This window comes from Syngnathus typhle, linkage group LG1, assembly GCF_033458585.1.
Source record: "Syngnathus typhle isolate RoL2023-S1 ecotype Sweden linkage group LG1, RoL_Styp_1.0, whole genome shotgun sequence".
NCBI classification, from domain to species: Eukaryota; Metazoa; Chordata; class Actinopteri; order Syngnathiformes; family Syngnathidae; genus Syngnathus; species Syngnathus typhle.
This window is the reverse complement of record NC_083738.1, coordinates 833,373-852,081: the sequence shown is the minus strand read 5'-3', so window position 1 is coordinate 852,081 and position 18,709 is coordinate 833,373. Positions and strand designations below refer to the sequence as shown.

Below are 18,709 nucleotides of genomic sequence, written 5' to 3'. Positions count from 1 at the left end.
AGTGAATAACTCGGCACTCTAAAGCACCCGAGAGCGTTTTTTTCGATGCCAACCTAACCAGAGTGACGGGAGCGGCACAATTCAGAAAAAGTGCTCAGCTCGCCGAGAAAATGCGATTTAAGCAATAAAATTAAAAATGCTTATAAAACATAAACCAAACGTTGGAGGTGGTCATGTCTTAATGCGCAGTAATAAACTCGGCACTCTAAAGCACCCGTGAGCGTTTTTTTCGATGCCAACCTAACCAGAGTGACGGGAGCGGCACAATTCAGAAAAAGTGCTCAGCTCGCCGAGAAAATGCGATTTAAGCAATAAAATTAAAAATGCTTATAAAACATAAACCAAACGTTGGAGGTGGTCATTTCTTCATGCGCAGTGATAAAGTCGGCACTCTAAAGCACCCGAGAGCGTTTTTTTCGATGCCAACCTAACCAGAGTGACGGGAGCGGCACAATTCAGAAAAAGTGCTCAGCTCGCCGAGAAAATGCGATTTAAGCAATAAAATTAAAAATGCTTATTAAACATAAACCAAACGTTGGAGGTGGTCATTTCTTCATGCGCAGTGATAAACTCGGCACTCTAAAGCACCCGAGAGCGTTTTTTTCGATGCCAACCTAACCAGAGTGACGGGAGCGGCACAATTCAGAAAAAGTGCTCAGCTCGCCGAGAAAATGCGATTTAAGCAATAAAATTAAAAATGCTTATAAAACATAAACCAAACGTTGGAGGTGGTCATTTCTTAATGCGCAGTAATAAACTCGGCACTCTAAAGCACCCGAGAGCGTTTTTTTCGATGCCAACCTAACCAGAGTGACGGGAGCGGCACAATTCAGAAAAAGTGCTCAGCTCGCCGAGAAAATGCGATTTAAGCAATAAAATTAAAAATGCTTATTAAACATAAACCAAACGTTGGAGCTGGTCATTTCTTCATGCGCAGTGATAAACTCGGCACTCTAAAGCACCCGAGAGCGTTTTTTTCGATGCCAACCTAACCAGAGTTACGGGAGCGGCACAATTCAGAAAAAGCGCTCAGCTCGCCGAGAAAATGCGATTTAAGCAATAAAATTAAAAATGCTTATTAAACATAAACCAAACGTTGGAGGTGGTCATTTCTTCATGCGCAGTGAATAACTCGGCACTCTAAAGCACCCGAGAGCGTTTTTTTCGATGCCAACCTAACCAGAGTGACGGGAGCGGCACAATTCAGAAAAAGCGCTCAGCTCGCCGAGAAAATGCGATTTAAGCAATAAAATTAAAAATGCTTATAAAACATAAACCAAACGTTGGAGGTGGTCATTTTTTAATGCGCAGTAATAAACTCGGCACTCTAGAGCACCCGAGAGCGTTTTTTTCGATGCCAACCTAACCAGAGTGACGGGAGCGGCACAATTCAGAAAAAGTGCTCAGCTCGCCGAGAAAATGCGATTTAAGCATTAAAATTAAAAATGCTTATAAAACATAAACCAAACGTTGGAAGTGGTCATTTCTTCATGCGCAGTGATAAACTCGGCACTCTAAAGCACCCGAGAGCGTTTTTTTCGATGCCAACCTAACCAGAGTTACGGGAGCGGCACAATTCAGAAAAAGCGCTCAGCTCGCCGAGAAAATGCGATTTAAGCAATAAAATTAAAAATGCTTATAAAACATAAACCAAACGTTGGAGGTGGTCATTTCTTCATGCGCAGTGATAAACTCGGCACTCTAAAGCACCCGAGAGCGTTTTTTTCGATGCCAACCTAACCAGAGTGACGGGAGCGGCACAATTCAGAAAAAGCGCTCAGCTCGCCGAGAAAATGCGATTTAAGCAATAAAATTAAAAATGCTTATAAAACATAAACCAAACGTTGGAGGTGGTCATTTCTTCATGCGCAGTGATAAACTCGGCACTCTAAAGCACCCGAGAGCGTTTTTTTCGATGCCAACCTAACCAGAGTGACGGGAGCGGCACAATTCAGAAAAAGTGCTCAGCTCGCCGAGAAAATGCGATTTAAGCAATAAAATTAAAAATGCTTATAAAACATAAACCAAACGTTGGAGGTGGTCATTTCTTCATGCGCAGTGAATAACTCGGCACTCTAAAGCACCCGAGAGCGTTTTTTTCGATGCCAACCTAACCAGAGTGACGGGAGCGGCACAATTCAGAAAAAGTGCTCAGCTCGCCGAGAAATCGCGATTTAAGCAATAAAATTAAAAATGCTTATAAAACATAAACCAAACGTTGGAGGTGGTCATTTCTTAATGCGCAGTAATAAACTCGGCACTCTAAAGCACCCGTGAGCGTTTTTTTTCGATGCCAACCTAACCAGAGTGACGGGCGCGGCACAATTCAGAAAAAGTGCTCAGCTCGCCGAGAAAATGCGATTTAAGCAATAAAATTAAAAATGCTTATAAAACATAAACCAAACGTTGGAGGTGGTCATTTCTTCATGCGCAGTGATAAAGTCGGCACTCTAAAGCACCCGAGAGCGTTTTTTTCGATGCCAACCTAACCAGAGTGACGGGAGCGGCACAATTCAGAAAAAGTGCTCAGCTCGCCGAGAAAATGCGATTTAAGCAATAAAATTAAAAATGCTTATAAAACATAAACCAAACGTTGGAGGTGGTCATTTCTTAATGCGCAGTAATAAACTCGGCACTCTAAAGCACCCGAGAGCGTTTTTTTCGATGCCAACCTAACCAGAGTGACGGGAGCGGCACAATTCAGAAAAAGTGCTCAGCTCGCCGAGAAAATGCGATTTAAGCAATAAAATTAAAAATGCTTATTAAACATAAACCAAACGTTGGAGGTGGTCATTTCTTCATGCGCAGTGAATAACTCGGCACTCTAAAGCACCCGAGAGCGTTTTTTTCGATGCCAACCTAACCAGAGTGACGGGAGCGGCACAATTCAGAAAAAGCGCTCAGCTCGCCGAGAAAATGCGATTTAAGCAATAAAATTAAAAATGCTTATAAAACATAAACCAAACGTTGGAGGTGGTCATTTCTTAATGCGCAGTAATAAACTCGGCACTCTAAAGCACCCGAGAGCGTTTTTTTCGATGCCAACCTAACCAGAGTGACGGGAGCGGCACAATTCAGAAAAAGCGCTCAGCTCGCCGAGAAAATGCGATTTAAGCAATAAAATTAAAAATGCTTATAAAACATAAACCAAACGTTGGAGGTGGTCATTTCTTCGTGCGCAGTGAATAACTCGGCACTCTAAAGCACCCGAGAGCGTTTTTTTCGATGCCAACCTAACCAGAGTGACGGGAGCGGCACAATTCAGAAAAAGTGCTCAGCTCGCCGAGAAAATGCGATTTAAGCAATAAAATTAAAAATGCTTATTAAACATAAACCAAACGGTGGAGGTGGTCATTTCTTCATGCGCAGTGAATAACTCGGCACTCTAAAGCACCCGAGAGCGTTTTTTTCGATGCCAACCTAACCAGAGTGACGGGAGCGGCACAATTCAGAAAAAGCGCTCAGCTCGCCGAGAAAATGCGATTTAAGCAATAAAATTAAAAATGCTTACTAAACATAAACCAAACGTTGGAGGTGGTCATTTCTTCATGCGCAGTGAATAACTCGGCACTCTAAAGCACCCGAGAGCGTTTTTTTCGATGCCAACCTAACCAGAGTGACGGGAGCGGCACAATTCAGAAAAAGCTCTCAGCTCGCCGAGAAAATGCGATTTAAGCAATAAAATTAAAAATGCTTATAAAACATAAACCAAACGTTGGAGGTGGTCATTTCTTCATGCGCAGTGAATAACTCGGCACTCTAAAGCACCCGAGAGCGTTTTTTTCGATGCCAACCTAACCAGAGTGACGGGAGCGGCACAATTCAGAAAAAGTGCTCAGCTCGCCGAGAAAATGCGATTTAAGCAATAAAATTAAAAATGCTTATAAAACATAAACCAAACGTTGGAGGTGGTCATTTCTTAATGCGCAGTAATAAACTCGGCACTCTAAAGCACCCGAGAGCGTTTTTTTCGATGCCAACCTAACCAGAGTGACGGGAGCGGCACAATTCAGAAAAAGTGCTCAGTTCGCCGAGAAAATGCGATTTAAGCAATAAAATTAAAAATGCTTATAAAACATAAACCAAACGTTGGAAGTGGTCATTTCTTCATGCGCAGTGATAAACTCGGCACTCTAAAGCACCCGAGAGCGTTTTTTTCGATGCCAACCTAACCAGAGTTACGGGAGCGGCACAATTCAGAAAAAGCGCTCAGCTCGCCGAGAAAATGCGATTTAAGCAATAAAATTAAAAATGCTTATAAAACATAAACCAAACGTTGGAGGTGGTCATTTCTTCATGCGCAGTGATAAACTCGGCACTCTAAAGCACCCGAGAGCGTTTTTTTCGATGCCAACCTAACCAGAGTGACGGGAGCGGCACAATTCAGAAAAAGCGCTCAGCTCGCCGAGAAAATGCGATTTAAGCAATAAAATTAAAAATGCTTATAAAACATAAACCAAACGTTGGAGGTGGTCATTTCTTCATGCGCAGTGATAAACTCGGCACTCTAAAGCACCCGAGAGCGTTTTTTTCGATGCCAACCTAACCAGAGTGACGGGAGCGGCACAATTCAGAAAAAGTGCTCAGCTCGCCGAGAAAATGCGATTTAAGCAATAAAATTAAAAATGCTTATAAAACATAAACCAAACGTTGGAGGTGGTCATTTCTTCATGCGCAGTGAATAACTCGGCACTCTAAAGCACCCGAGAGCGTTTTTTTCGATGCCAACCTAACCAGAGTGACGGGAGCGGCACAATTCAGAAAAAGTGCTCAGCTCGCCGAGAAAATGCGATTTAAGCAATAAAATTAAAAATGCTTATAAAACATAAACCAAACGTTGGAGGTGGTCATTTCTTAATGCGCAGTAATAAACTCGGCACTCTAAAGCACCCGTGAGCGTTTTTTTCGATGCCAACCTAACCAGAGTGACGGGCGCGGCACAATTCAGAAAAAGTGCTCAGCTCGCCGAGAAAATGCGATTTAAGCAATAAAATTAAAAATGCTTATAAAACATAAACCAAACGTTGGAGGTGGTCATTTCTTCATGCGCAGTGATAAAGTCGGCACTCTAAAGCACCCGAGAGCGTTTTTTTCGATGCCAACCTAACCAGAGTGACGGGAGCGGCACAATTCAGAAAAAGTGCTCAGCTCGCCGAGAAAATGCGATTTAAGCAATAAAATTAAAAATGCTTATTAAACATAAACCAAACGTTGGAGGTGGTCATTTCTTCATGCGCAGTGATAAACTCGGCACTCTAAAGCACCCGAGAGCGTTTTTTTCGATGCCAACCTAACCAGAGTGACGGGAGCGGCACAATTCAGAAAAAGTGCTCAGCTCGCCGAGAAAATGCGATTTAAGCAATAAAATTAAAAATGCTTATAAAACATAAACCAAACGTTGGAGGTGGTCATTTCTTAATGCGCAGTAATAAACTCGGCACTCTAAAGCACCCGAGAGCGTTTTTTTCGATGCCAACCTAACCAGAGTGACGGGAGCGGCACAATTCAGAAAAAGTGCTCAGCTCGCCGAGAAAATGCGATTTAAGCAATAAAATTAAAAATGCTTATTAAACATAAACCAAACGTTGGAGGTGGTCATTTCTTCATGCGCAGTGAATAACTCGGCACTCTAAAGCACCCGAGAGCGTTTTTTTCGATGCCAACCTAACCAGAGTGACGGGAGCGGCACAATTCAGAAAAAGCGCTCAGCTCGCCGAGAAAATGCGATTTAAGCAATAAAATTAAAAATGCTTATAAAACATAAACCAAACGTTGGAGGTGGTCATTTCTTAATGCGCAGTAATAAACTCGGCACTCTAAAGCACCCGAGAGCGTTTTTTTCGATGCCAACCTAACCAGAGTGACGGGAGCGGCACAATTCAGAAAAAGTGCTCAGCTCGCCGAGAAAATGCGATTTAAGCAATAAAATTAAAAATGCTTATTAAACATAAACCAAACGTTGGAGGTTGTCATTTCTTCATGCGCAGTGAATAACTCGGCACTCTAAAGCACCCGAGAGCGTTTTTTTCGATGCCAACCTAACCAGAGTGACGGGAGCGGCACAATTCAGAAAAAGCGCTCAGCTCGCCGAGAAAATGCGATTTAAGCAATAAAATTAAAAATGCTTATTAAACATAAACCAAACGTTGGAGGTGGTCATTTCTTCATGCGCAGTGAATAACTCGGCACTCTAAAGCACCCGAGAGCGTTTTTTTCGATGCCAACCTAACCAGAGTGACGGGACAGGCACAATTCAGAAAAAGCGCTCAGCTCGCCGAGAAAATGCGATTTAAGCAATAAAATTAAAAATGCTTATAAAACATAAACCAAACGTTGGAGGTGGTCATTTCTTCATGCGCAGTGATAAACTCGGCACTCTAAAGCACCCGAGAGCGTTTTTTTCGATGCCAACCTAACCAGAGTGACGGGAGCGGCACAATTCAGAAAAAGCGCTCAGCTCGCCGAGAAAATGCGATTTAAGCAATAAAATTAAAAATGCTTATAAAACATAAACCAAACGTTGGAGGTGGTCATTTCCTAATGCGCAGTAATAAACTCGGCACTCTAAAGCACCCGAGAGCGTTTTTTTCGATGCCAACCTAACCAGAGTGACGGGAGCGGCACAATTCAGAAAAAGTGCTCAGCTCGCCGAGAAAATGCGATTTAAGCAATAAAATCAAAAATGCTTGTTAAACATAAACCAAACGTTGGAGGTGGTAATTTCTTCATGCGCAGTGAATAACTCGGCACTCTAAAGCACCCGAGAGCGTTTTTTTCGATGCCAACCTAACCAGAGTGACGGGAGCGGCACAATTCAGAAAAAGCGCTCAGCTCGCCGAGAAAATGCGATTTAAGCAATAAAATTAAAAATGCTTATTAAACATAAACCAAACATTGGAGGTGGTCATTTCTTCATGCGCAGTGAATAACTCGGCACTCTAAAGCACCCGAGAGCGTTTTTTTCGATGCCAACCTAACCAGAGTGACGGGAGCGGCACAATTCAGAAAAAGCGCTCAGCTCGCCGAGAAAATGCGATTTAAGCAATAAAATTAAAAATGCTTATAAAACATAAACCAAACGTTGGAGGTGGTCATTTCTTCATGCTCAGTGATAAACTCGGCACTCTAAAGCACCGAGAGCGTTTTTTTCGATGCCAACCTAACCAGAGTGACGGGAGCGGCACAATTCAGAAAAAGTGCTCAGCTCGCCGAGAAAATGCGATTTAAGCAATAAAATTAAAAATGCTTATAAAACATAAACCAAACGTTGGAGGTGGTCATTTCTTCATGCGCAGTGAATAACTCGGCACTCTAAAGCACCCGAGAGCGTTTTTTTCGATGCCAACCTAACCAGAGTGACGGGAGCGGCACAATTCAGAAAAAGTGCTCAGCTCGCCGAGAAAATGCGATTTAAGCAATAAAATTAAAAATGCTTATAAAACATAAACCAAACGTTGGAGGTGGTCATTTCTTAATGCGCAGTAATAAACTCGGCACTCTAAAGCACCCGAGAGCGTTTTTTTCGATGCCAACCTAACCAGAGTGACGGGAGCGGCACAATTCAGAAAAAGTGCTCAGTTCGCCGAGAAAATGCGATTTAAGCAATAAAATTAAAAATGCTTATAAAACATAAACCAAACGTTGGAGGTGGTCATTTCTTAATGCGCAGTAATAAACTCGGCACTCTAGAGCACCCGAGAGCGTTTTTTTCGATGCCAACCTAACCAGAGTGACGGGAGCGGCACAATTCAGAAAAAGTGCTCAGCTCGCCGAGAAAATGCGATTTAAGCAATAAAATTAAAAATGCTTATAAAACATAAACCAAACGTTGGAAGTGGTCATTTCTTCATGCGCAGTGATAAACTCGGCACTCTAAAGCACCCGAGAGCGTTTTTTTCGATGCCAACCTAACCAGAGTTACGGGAGCGGCACAATTCAGAAAAAGCGCTCAGCTCGCCGAGAAAATGCGATTTAAGCAATAAAATTAAAAATGCTTATAAAACATAAACCAAACGTTGGAGGTGGTCATTTCTTCATGCGCAGTGATAAACTCGGCACTCTAAAGCACCCGAGAGCGTTTTTTTCGATGCCAACCTAACCAGAGTGACGGGAGCGGCACAATTCAGAAAAAGCGCTCAGCTCGCCGAGAAAATGCGATTTAAGCAATAAAATTAAAAATGCTTATAAAACATAAACCAAACGTTGGAGGTGGTCATTTCTTCATGCGCAGTGATAAACTCGGCACTCTAAAGCACCCGAGAGCGTTTTTTTCGATGCCAACCTAACCAGAGTGACGGGAGCGGCACAATTCAGAAAAAGTGCTCAGCTCGCCGAGAAAATGCGATTTAAGCAATAAAATTAAAAATGCTTATAAAACATAAACCAAACGTTGGAGGTGGTCATTTCTTCATGCGCAGTGAATAACTCGGCACTCTAAAGCACCCGAGAGCGTTTTTTTCGATGCCAACCTAACCAGAGTGACGGGAGCGGCACAATTCAGAAAAAGTGCTCAGCTCGCCGAGAAAATGCGATTTAAGCAATAAAATTAAAAATGCTTATAAAACATAAACCAAACGTTGGAGGTGGTCATTTCTTAATGCGCAGTAATAAACTCGGCACTCTAAAGCACCCGTGAGCGTTTTTTTCGATGCCAACCTAACCAGAGTGACGGGAGCGGCACAATTCAGAAAAAGTGCTCAGCTCGCCGAGAAAATGCGATTTAAGCAATAAAATTAAAAATGCTTATAAAACATAAACCAAACGTTGGAGGTGGTCATTTCTTCATGCGCAGTGATAAAGTCGCCACTCTAAAGCACCCGAGAGCGTTTTTTTCGATGCCAACCTAACCAGAGTGACGGGAGCGGCACAATTCAGAAAAAGTGCTCAGCTCGCCGAGAAAATGCGATTTAAGCAATAAAATTAAAAATGCTTATTAAACATAAACCAAACGTTGGAGGTGGTCATTTCTTCATGCGCAGTGATAAACTCGGCACTCTAAAGCACCCGAGAGCGTTTTTTTCGATGCCAACCTAACCAGAGTGACGGGAGCGGCACAATTCAGAAAAAGTGCTCAGCTCGCCGAGAAAATGCGATTTAAGCAATAAAATTAAAAATGCTTATAAAACATAAACCAAACGTTGGAGGTGGTCATTTCTTAATGCGCAGTAATAAACTCGGCACTCTAAAGCACCCGAGAGCGTTTTTTTCGATGCCAACCTAACCAGAGTGACGGGAGCGGCACAATTCAGAAAAAGTGCTCAGCTCGCCGAGAAAATGCGATTTAAGCAATAAAATTAAAAATGCTTATTAAACATAAACCAAACGTTGGAGCTGGTCATTTCTTCATGCGCAGTAATAAACTCGGCACTCTAGAGCACCCGAGAGCGTTTTTTTCGATGCCAACCTAACCAGAGTGACGGGAGCGGCACAATTCAGAAAAAGTGCTCAGCTCGCCGAGAAAATGCGATTTAAGCAATAAAATTAAAAATGCTTATAAAACATAAACCAAACGTTGGAAGTGGTCATTTCTTCATGCGCAGTGATAAACTCGGCACTCTAAAGCACCCGAGAGCGTTTTTTTCGATGCCAACCTAACCAGAGTTACGGGAGCGGCACAATTCAGAAAAAGCGCTCAGCTCGCCGAGAAAATGCGATTTAAGCAATAAAATTAAAAATGCTTATAAAACATAAACCAAACGTTGGAGGTGGTCATTTCTTCATGCGCAGTGATAAACTCGGCACTCTAAAGCACCCGAGAGCGTTTTTTTCGATGCCAACCTAACCAGAGTGACGGGAGCGGCACAATTCAGAAAAAGCGCTCAGCTCGCCGAGAAAATGCGATTTAAGCAATAAAATTAAAAATGCTTATAAAACATAAACCAAACGTTGGAGGTGGTCATTTCTTCATGCGCAGTGATAAACTCGGCACTCTAAAGCACCCGAGAGCGTTTTTTTCGATGCCAACCTAACCAGAGTGACGGGAGCGGCACAATTCAGAAAAAGTGCTCAGCTCGCCGAGAAAATGCGATTTAAGCAATAAAATTAAAAATGCTTATAAAACATAAACCAAACGTTGGAGGTGGTCATTTCTTCATGCGCAGTGAATAACTCGGCACTCTAAAGCACCCGAGAGCGTTTTTTTTCGATGCCAACCTAACCAGAGTGACGGGAGCGGCACAATTCAGAAAAAGTGCTCAGCTCGCCGAGAAAATGCGATTTAAGCAATAAAATTAAAAATGCTTATAAAACATAAACCAAACGTTGGAGGTGGTCATTTCTTAATGCGCAGTAATAAACTCGGCACTCTAAAGCACCCGTGAGCGTTTTTTTCGATGCCAACCTAACCAGAGTGACGGGAGCGGCACAATTCAGAAAAAGTGCTCAGCTCGCCGAGAAAATGCGATTTAAGCAATAAAATTAAAAATGCTTATAAAACATAAACCAAACGTTGGAGGTGGTCATTTCTTCATGCGCAGTGATAAAGTCGCCACTCTAAAGCACCCGAGAGCGTTTTTTTCGATGCCAACCTAACCAGAGTGACGGGAGCGGCACAATTCAGAAAAAGTGCTCAGCTCGCCGAGAAAATGCGATTTAAGCAATAAAATTAAAAATGCTTATTAAACATAAACCAAACGTTGGAGGTGGTCATTTCTTCATGCGCAGTGATAAACTCGGCACTCTAAAGCACCCGAGAGCGTTTTTTTCGATGCCAACCTAACCAGAGTGACGGGAGCGGCACAATTCAGAAAAAGTGCTCAGCTCGCCGAGAAAATGCGATTTAAGCAATAAAATTAAAAATGCTTATAAAACATAAACCAAACGTTGGAGGTGGTCATTTCTTAATGCGCAGTAATAAACTCGGCACTCTAAAGCACCCGAGAGCGTTTTTTTCGATGCCAACCTAACCAGAGTGACGGGAGCGGCACAATTCAGAAAAAGTGCTCAGCTCGCCGAGAAAATGCGATTTAAGCAATAAAATTAAAAATGCTTATTAAACATAAACCAAACGTTGGAGCTGGTCATTTCTTCATGCGCAGTGAATAACTCGGCACTCTAAAGCACCCGAAAGCGTTTTTTTCGATGCCAACCTAACCAGAGTGACGGGAGCGGCACAATTCAGAAAAAGCGCTCAGCTCGCCGAGAAAATGCGATTTAAGCAATAAAATTAAAAATGCTTATAAAACATAAACCAAACGTTGGAGGTGGTCATTTCTTAATGCGCAGTAATAAACTCGGCACTCTAAAGCACCCGAGAGCGTTTTTTTCGATGCCAACCTAACCAGAGTGACGGGAGCGGCACAATTCAGAAAAAGTGCTCAGCTCGCCGAGAAAATGCGATTTAAGCAATAAAATTAAAAATGCTTATAAAACATAAACCAAACGTTGGAAGTGGTCATTTCTTCATGCGCAGTGATAAACTCGGCACTCTAAAGCACCCGAGAGCGTTTTTTTCGATGCCAACCTAACCAGAGTTACGGGAGCGGCACAATTCAGAAAAAGCGCTCAGCTCGCCGAGAAAATGCGATTTAAGCAATAAAATTAAAAATGCTTATAAAACATAAACCAAACGTTGGAGGTGGTCATTTCTTCATGCGCAGTGATAAACTCGGCACTCTAAAGCACCCGAGAGCGTTTTTTTTCGATGCCAACCTAACCAGAGTGACGGGAGCGGCACAATTCAGAAAAAGCGCTCAGCTCGCCGAGAAAATGCGATTTAAGCAATAAAATTAAAAATGCTTATAAAACATAAACCAAACGTTGGAGGTGGTCATTTCTTCATGCGCAGTGATAAACTCGGCACTCTAAAGCACCCGAGAGCGTTTTTTTCGATGCCAACCTAACCAGAGTGACGGGAGCGGCACAATTCAGAAAAAGTGCTCAGCTCGCCGAGAAAATGCGATTTAAGCAATAAAATTAAAAATGCTTATAAAACATAAACCAAACGTTGGAAGTGGTCATTTCTTCATGCGCAGTGATAAACTCGGCACTCTAAAGCACCCGAGAGCGTTTTTTTCGATGCCAACCTAACCAGAGTTACGGGAGCGGCACAATTCAGAAAAAGCGCTCAGCTCGCCGAGAAAATGCGATTTAAGCAATAAAATTAAAAATGCTTATAAAACATAAACCAAACGTTGGAGGTGGTCATTTCTTCATGCGCAGTGATAAACTCGGCACTCTAAAGCACCCGAGAGCGTTTTTTTCGATGCCAACCTAACCAGAGTGACGGGAGCGGCACAATTCAGAAAAAGCGCTCAGCTCGCCGAGAAAATGCGATTTAAGCAATAAAATTAAAAATGCTTATAAAACATAAACCAAACGTTGGAGGTGGTCATTTCTTCATGCGCAGTGATAAACTCGGCACTCTAAAGCACCCGAGAGCGTTTTTTTCGATGCCAACCTAACCAGAGTGACGGGAGCGGCACAATTCAGAAAAAGTGCTCAGCTCGCCGAGAAAATGCGATTTAAGCAATAAAATTAAAAATGCTTATAAAACATAAACCAAACGTTGGAGGTGGTCTTTTCTTCATGCGCAGTGAATAACTCGGCACTCTAAAGCACCCGAGAGCGTTTTTTTCGATGCCAACCTAACCAGAGTGACGGGAGCGGCACAATTCAGAAAAAGTGCTCAGCTCGCCGAGAAAATGCGATTTAAGCAATAAAATTAAAAATGCTTATAAAACATAAACCAAACGTTGGAGGTGGTCATTTCTTAATGCGCAGTAATAAACTCGGCACTCTAAAGCACCCGTGAGCGTTTTTTTCGATGCCAACCTAACCAGAGTGACGGGAGCGGCACAATTCAGAAAAAGTGCTCAGCTCGCCGAGAAAATGCGATTTAAGCAATAAAATTAAAAATGCTTATAAAACATAAACCAAACGTTGGAGGTGGTCATTTCTTCATGCGCAGTGATAAAGTCGGCACTCTAAAGCACCCGAGAGCGTTTTTTTCGATGCCAACCTAACCAGAGTGACGGGAGCGGCACAATTCAGAAAAAGTGCTCAGCTCGCCGAGAAAATGCGATTTAAGCAATAAAATTAAAAATGCTTATTAAACATAAACCAAACGTTGGAGGTGGTCATTTCTTCATGCGCAGTGATAAACTCGGCACTCTAAAGCACCCGAGAGCGTTTTTTTCGATGCCAACCTAACCAGAGTGACGGGAGCGGCACAATTCAGAAAAAGTGCTCAGCTCGCCGAGAAAATGCGATTTAAGCAATAAAATTAAAAATGCTTATAAAACATAAACCAAACGTTGGAGGTGGTCATTTCTTAATGCGCAGTAATAAACTCGGCACTCTAAAGCACCCGAGAGCGTTTTTTTCGATGCCAACCTAACCAGAGTGACGGGAGCGGCACAATTCAGAAAAAGTGCTCAGCTCGCCGAGAAAATGCGATTTAAGCAATAAAATTAAAAATGCTTATTAAACATAAACCAAACGTTGGAGCTGGTCATTTCTTCATGCGCAGTGAATAACTCGGCACTCTAAAGCACCCGAAAGCGTTTTTTTCGATGCCAACCTAACCAGAGTGACGGGAGCGGCACAATTCAGAAAAAGCGCTCAGCTCGCCGAGAAAATGCGATTTAAGCAATAAAATTAAAAATGCTTATAAAACATAAACCAAACGTTGGAGGTGGTCATTTCTTAATGCGCAGTAATAAACTCGGCACTCTAAAGCACCCGAGAGCGTTTTTTTCGATGCCAACCTAACCAGAGTGACGGGAGCGGCACAATTCAGAAAAAGTGCTCAGCTCGCCGAGAAAATGCGATTTAAGCAATAAAATTAAAAATGCTTATAAAACATAAACCAAACGTTGGAAGTGGTCATTTCTTCATGCGCAGTGATAAACTCGGCACTCTAAAGCACCCGAGAGCGTTTTTTTCGATGCCAACCTAACCAGAGTTACGGGAGCGGCACAATTCAGAAAAAGCGCTCAGCTCGCCGAGAAAATGCGATTTAAGCAATAAAATTAAAAATGCTTATAAAACATAAACCAAACGTTGGAGGTGGTCATTTCTTCATGCGCAGTGATAAACTCGGCACTCTAAAGCACCCGAGAGCGTTTTTTTCGATGCCAACCTAACCAGAGTGACGGGAGCGGCACAATTCAGAAAAAGCGCTCAACTCGCCGAGAAAATGCGATTTAAGCAATAAAATTAAAAATGCTTATAAAACATAAACCAAACGTTGGAGGTGGTCATTTCTTCATGCGCAGTGATAAACTCGGCACTCTAAAGCACCCGAGAGCGTTTTTTTCGATGCCAACCTAACCAGAGTGACGGGAGCGGCACAATTCAGAAAAAGTGCTCAGCTCGCCGAGAAAATGCGATTTAAGCAATAAAATTAAAAATGCTTATAAAACATAAACCAAACGTTGGAGGTGGTCATTTCTTCATGCGCAGTGAATAACTCGGCACTCTAAAGCACCCGAGAGCGTTTTTTTCGATGCCAACCTAACCAGAGTGACGGGAGCGGCACAATTCAGAAAAAGTGCTCAGCTCGCCGAGAAAATGCGATTTAAGCAATAAAATTAAAAATGCTTATAAAACATAAACCAAACGTTGGAGGTGGTCATTTCTTAATGCGCAGTAATAAACTCGGCACTCTAAAGCACCCGTGAGCGTTTTTTTCGATGCCAACCTAACCAGAGTGACGGGAGCGGCACAATTCAGAAAAAGTGCTCAGCTCGCCGAGAAAATGCGATTTAAGCAATAAAATTAAAAATGCTTATAAAACATAAACCAAACGTTGGAGGTGGTCATTTCTTCATGCGCAGTGATAAAGTCGGCACTCTAAAGCACCCGAGAGCGTTTTTTTCGATGCCAACCTAACCAGAGTGACGGGAGCGGCACAATTCAGAAAAAGTGCTCAGCTCGCCGAGAAAATGCGATTTAAGCAATAAAATTAAAAATGCTTATTAAACATAAACCAAACGTTGGAGGTGGTCATTTCTTCATGCGCAGTGATAAACTCGGCACTCTAAAGCACCCGAGAGCGTTTTTTTCGATGCCAACCTAACCAGAGTGACGGGAGCGGCACAATTCAGAAAAAGTGCTCAGCTCGCCGAGAAAATGCGATTTAAGCAATAAAATTAAAAATGCTTATAAAACATAAACCAAACGTTGGAGGTGGTCATTTCTTAATGCGCAGTAATAAACTCGGCACTCTAAAGCACCCGAGAGCGTTTTTTTCGATGCCAACCTAACCAGAGTGACGGGAGCGGCACAATTCAGAAAAAGTGCTCAGCTCGCCGAGAAAATGCGATTTAAGCAATAAAATTAAAAATGCTTATTAAACATAAACCAAACGTTGGAGCTGGTCATTTCTTCATGCGCAGTGAATAACTCGGCACTCTAAAGCACCCGAAAGCGTTTTTTTCGATGCCAACCTAACCAGAGTGACGGGAGCGGCACAATTCAGAAAAAGCGCTCAGCTCGCCGAGAAAATGCGATTTAAGCAATAAAATTAAAAATGCTTATAAAACATAAACCAAACGTTGGAGGTGGTCATTTCTTAATGCGCAGTAATAAACTCGGCACTCTAAAGCACCCGAGAGCGTTTTTTTCGATGCCAACCTAACCAGAGTGACGGGAGCGGCACAATTCAGAAAAAGTGCTCAGCTCGCCGAGAAAATGCGATTTAAGCAATAAAATTAAAAATGCTTATAAAACATAAACCAAACGTTGGAAGTGGTCATTTCTTCATGCGCAGTGATAAACTCGGCACTCTAAAGCACCCGAGAGCGTTTTTTTCGATGCCAACCTAACCAGAGTTACGGGAGCGGCACAATTCAGAAAAAGCGCTCAGCTCGCCGAGAAAATGCGATTTAAGCAATAAAATTAAAAATGCTTATAAAACATAAACCAAACGTTGGAGGTGGTCATTTCTTCATGCGCAGTGATAAACTCGGCACTCTAAAGCACCCGAGAGCGTTTTTTTCGATGCCAACCTAACCAGAGTGACGGGAGCGGCACAATTCAGAAAAAGCGCTCAACTCGCCGAGAAAATGCGATTTAAGCAATAAAATTAAAAATGCTTATAAAACATAAACCAAACGTTGGAGGTGGTCATTTCTTCATGCGCAGTGATAAACTCGGCACTCTAAAGCACCCGAGAGCGTTTTTTTCGATGCCAACCTAACCAGAGTGACGGGAGCGGCACAATTCAGAAAAAGTGCTCAGCTCGCCGAGAAAATGCGATTTAAGCAATAAAATTAAAAATGCTTATAAAACATAAACCAAACGTTGGAGGTGGTCATTTCTTCATGCGCAGTGAATAACTCGGCACTCTAAAGCACCCGAGAGCGTTTTTTTCGATGCCAACCTAACCAGAGTGACGGGAGCGGCACAATTCAGAAAAAGTGCTCAGCTCGCCGAGAAAATGCGATTTAAGCAATAAAATTAAAAATGCTTATAAAACATAAACCAAACGTTGGAGGTGGTCATTTCTTAATGCGCAGTAATAAACTCGGCACTCTAAAGCACCCGTGAGCGTTTTTTTTCGATGCCAACCTAACCAGAGTGACGGGCGCGGCACAATTCAGAAAAAGTGCTCAGCTCGCCGAGAAAATGCGATTTAAGCAATAAAATTAAAAATGCTTATAAAACATAAACCAAACGTTGGAGGTGGTCATTTCTTCATGCGCAGTGATAAAGTCGGCACTCTAAAGCACCCGAGAGCGTTTTTTTCGATGCCAACCTAACCAGAGTGACGGGAGCGGCACAATTCAGAAAAAGTGCTCAGCTCGCCGAGAAAATGCGATTTAAGCAATAAAATTAAAAATGCTTATTAAACATAAACCAAACGTTGGAGGTGGTCATTTCTTCATGCGCAGTGATAAACTCGGCACTCTAAAGCACCCGAGAGCGTTTTTTTCGATGCCAACCTAACCAGAGTGACGGGAGCGGCACAATTCAGAAAAAGTGCTCAGCTCGCCGAGAAAATGCGATTTAAGCAATACAATTAAAAATGCTTATAAAACATAAACCAAACGTTGGAGGTGGTCATTTCTTAATGCGCAGTAATAAACTCGGCACTCTAAAGCACCCGAGAGCGTTTTTTTCGATGCCAACCTAACCAGAGTGACGGGAGCGGCACAATTCAGAAAAAGTGCTCAGCTCGCCGAGAAAATGCGATTTAAGCAATAAAATTAAAAATGCTTATTAAACATAAACCAAACGTTGGAGGTGGTCATTTCTTCATGCGCAGTGAATAACTCGGCACTCTAAAGCACCCGAGAGCGTTTTTTTCGATGCCAACCTAACCAGAGTGACGGGAGCGGCACAATTCAGAAAAAGCGCTCAGCTCGCCGAGAAAATGCGATTTAAGCAATAAAATTAAAAATGCTTATAAAACATAAACCAAACGTTGGAGGTGGTCATTTCTTAATGCGCAGTAATAAACTCGGCACTCTAAAGCACCCGAGAGCGTTTTTTTCGATGCCAACCTAACCAGAGTGACGGGAGCGGCACAATTCAGAAAAAGTGCTCAGCTCGCCGAGAAAATGCGATTTAAGCAATAAAATTAAAAATGCTTATTAAACATAAACCAAACGTTGGAGGTGGTCATTTCTTCATGCGCAGTGAATAACTCGGCACTCTAAAGCACCCGAGAGCGTTTTTTTCGATGCCAACCTAACCAGAGTGACGGGAGCGGCACAATTCAGAAAAAGCGCTCAGCTCGCCGAGAAAATGCGATTTAAGCAATAAAATTAAAAATGCTTATAAAACATAAACCAAACGTTGGAGGTGGTCATTTCTTAATGCGCAGTAATAAACTCGGCACTCTAAAGCACCCGAGAGCGTTTTTTTCGATGCCAACCTAACCAGAGTGACGGGAGCGGCACAATTCAGAAAAAGCGCTCAGCTCGCCGAGAAAATGCGATTTAAGCAATAAAATTAAAAATGCTTATAAAACATAAACCAAACGTTGGAGGTGGTCATTTCTTCGTGCGCAGTGAATAACTCGGCACTCTCAAGCACCCGAGAGCGTTTTTTTCGATGCCAACCTAACCAGAGTGACGGGAGCGGCACAATTCAGAAAAAGTGCTCAGCTCGCCGAGAAAATGCGATTTAAGCAATAAAATTAAAAATGCTTATTAAACATAAACCAAACGGTGGAGGTGGTCATTTCTTCATGCGCAGTGAATAACTCGGCACTCTAAAGCACCCGAGAGCGTTTTTTTCGATGCCAACCTAACCAGAGTGACGGGAGCGGCACAATTCAGAAAAAGCGCTCAGCTCGCCGAGAAAATGCGATTTAAGCAATAAAATTAAAAATGCTTATTAAACATAAACCAAACGTTGGAGGTGGTCATTTCTTCATGCGCAGTGAATAACTCGGCACTCTAAAGCACCCGAGAGCGTTTTTTTCGATGCCAACCTAACCAGAGTGACGGGAGCGGCACAATTCAGAAAAAGCTCTCAGCTCGCCGAGAAAATGCGATTTAAGCAATAAAATTAAAAATGCTTATAAAACATAAACCAAACGTTGGAGGTGGTCATTTCTTCATGCGCAGTGAATAACTCGGCACTCTAAAGCACCCGAGAGCGTTTTTTTCGATGCCAACCTAACCAGAGTGACGGGAGCGGCACAATTCAGAAAAAGCTCTCAGCTCGCCGAGAAAATGCGATTTAAGCAATAAAATTAAAAATGCTTATAAAACATAAACCAAACGTTGGAGGTGGTCATTTCTTCATGCGCAGTGAA

General features: G+C 42.6%; 1 protein-coding gene across 1 annotated transcript in view; it reads right to left on the bottom strand.

The window, feature by feature from the left end:
• Positions 1-18,709, bottom strand: part of LOC133162732 (uncharacterized) — a 191,866-nt gene that overhangs the window by 93,285 nt on the left and 79,872 nt on the right. The window lies entirely within an intron of this gene.